Source organism: Crocuta crocuta, unplaced genomic scaffold, assembly GCF_008692635.1.
Source record: "Crocuta crocuta isolate KB4526 unplaced genomic scaffold, BGI_CrCroc_1.0 scaffold443, whole genome shotgun sequence".
Taxonomy (NCBI): Eukaryota; Metazoa; Chordata; class Mammalia; order Carnivora; family Hyaenidae; genus Crocuta; species Crocuta crocuta.
Window position 1 is genome coordinate 270,915 of NW_027529446.1, and position 2,599 is coordinate 273,513.

Here is a 2,599-nt window from a genome sequence, read left to right on the forward strand (position 1 = left end):
GTGGCCATTCCTGCCCCCATTTAAGGGTGAAGGGACTGAGGGCTGTGTGCCTTCCTACCCCACCCGGCAGCCCCACCCCAGCCCCGCGTGAAGGGGAGAGCCGAGCCCCCTCCCCGAAGGCCGTGTCCCCAGGGAGATGGTGAGCTCATGCTAGGGGAATGTTCCCAAGTTGGAGTGAGTAAGAGGCGGGCCGGCAAGGGGGGGGCTGCCAGGCAAGGGGGGCTCTGCGTGCCCTCGGGCCCTGTCTAGACAGAGGGCAGAGGCGGAGAGGGGCTCCAGGGCCCACTGAGCCTGACGTGTCCAGCTCTGAGTGTTTGACTGGTCAGGCAGGACGCCAGGCCTGGGCCTGGGGGCCTGAAGCGGGGTCGGGAGAGCTTCCCACTAAGCGTGAGGGCTGTGTGTGGGGTGGAGCTCAGAGAGGAAGAAGAATGCCAGAAGGATCCAGACCAGAGCTGGATGTGAGCACCTGGGCAGGTCTCTGCCCCTGCTTCCCAAGTTGGGAGCAAATCATCCCCTCTGTAATTACTGAGCAGCAACTGTATGCATCCCCCGCGGGCAGGGAGCTGGGCAGAAGGTCAAGGCCTGGGTGTTGGCAGTGACATAGGAGGGCACCTCTGGTCCGGTGGTACCTGTGCCCCTTGTCCACAGGTGGGGTCTGCTGGCTCCAGCAGGGCCGGGAGGCCACCTGCAGTCTGGTGCTGAAGACTGACGTGAGCCAAGCCGAGTGCTGTGCCACCAGCAACATCGACACGGCCTGGTCCAACTTCACTCACCCGGGGAACAAGATCAGCCTTCTGGGCTTCTTGGGCCTTGTCCACTGCCTCCCCTGCAAAGGTGAGCCCGGGGCATCGGCCACACGTCAGGGTCACCGTGTAGCAGGTGGGGCAACCGAGAATGAGCTCCCCGCCTTGGGGGTACGCAGGAGGAGGGTGAGGCCACCGGGAACGGTGTTTGTGGAGGGACCCAGGGCTCAGAGAGAGGAGTGGACCCGAGGTTCCAGGCCTCAGCCTCCCTGCGCTGAGGATTCAGGACGCAGCTCGGAGGGCTCCCCAGCTTGGTCTCTAGCCTCTCGGCCCTTGCTCATGCTGAGCCCTCTGCCTGGATGGCCCTTCCCACCTGCACTCCTCCTGGTACACTCGACTCACGCCCAAGTCCCGGGAAGACGGATTTTCCTAACTGGCCCTTTGGGTTTGTGACTCCACAGCTGGTGTTCCCAAACACGTAATCTGCCCATAACCCCAGATTCCAGTGATCTGTGGTGAGACCACAGATGCGTGTTTAATAAGTCTGTGCCTTCTGGATCATGTTCTGAGAAATGCTGCCTCTTTCATCAGACTAGGAGCTCTCTGAAGGCAGAATGATTGAGTGAATAAGCCAAGACGTATTGTCCGTCCCGGAGAAGGGGCTGGGGATTGTCCCAGGGCTCTCTGGCCAGGGCCGAAACTGTCAGGGCCCGGAGGTGGTGCGAGGCATGGCTTAAAGGAAGTGGGCATTAGTAGTAGGGTGTCGGAGTGTGTTTGGGAAGGAGTTTGCCAGACGGAGAACGTATGGGATCAGGCCCTAGTGGGCGGGGTCAGGGCAGGGGAGCAGGGAGGAGGCCGGCGCGGAGGGCCAAGCCCGGAGCCCAGCTGGCCACCGGGATGTGATTAATCCCTGATCAGCCTGGCTGGGTGGTCTTGGACTCACTGCCATGTGCCCGGACTCCCTCCAGAACCCACTCTGGGTTCTGGGAGGAGGACAGACTTCAGGAAGTGCCTGGCCTGGGCGTGAGAAGGTCCAGACCCCCCCCCCATCTCATCTGGCCTTGGGGAAGGGAACACAGTTCTCCCACTTCCGTTCTGCTTGTGAAGCCACCCAGGGGGAGTGCTTCCAGATGTGTGCGGGCAGGCAGCGTGGGAGGCGTCCAGGTGCTGCCCACATGCCCTGCCTCTGCCTGGGTGGGGGCACCAGCTCATGTTATGCTCATGCTCCTCCCGTAAGGTGGGCGCCCCCGTCAGCTTCACTTACACACAGGGAAACTGAGGCTGCTCTCTCAAGAGCTCCAGCCTAGCCTCCAGGCCCACAAGCAACAGAGGTGGGGCGTCTCATCGGGGGTGTGGCCTGGAGTTCTCATGCCGAGGGGCCCCTGGCCCTCCTCCACGCACAGCTGTGACAGGGCCTCAGGAGCCCCCTTTTGTAAACCGCTAGCAAAATGGCATCACCTCCTAGGGGTGGTTGGGAGACTGCAGGGAGCCCGGGAGTGCCCCCTAAGAGGAGCAGCGCATTAATGGCTGTGGGTTTCCGAAGGTCCTGGGCTGGGTGGGGGCGGAGACCCCAGGGAGAGACCTGCCCTGGCCGGGCCTGTTTCCCTGCCAGAGAAATAGGGCTGGCGGGGAGGGGGAACCCCCGGTTCACAGGGCTGGCTCGGGAGGTGGGAAGCCCACTCCCCAGGAAATGAGCCTCAGGCCGGTTGCCAACGCCCTGCCCTCCCGGATGCGGATGCCTCCTCCGGGTTGGTCCCGACAGGCCGGGGCGGGGGCAGCGGGGGACACAGACGCCGCCGGTCCTCCCCGGACCCGCGCCGGGACGGGGTGGGGCCCCGCTCTGCTGACGCAGTCGG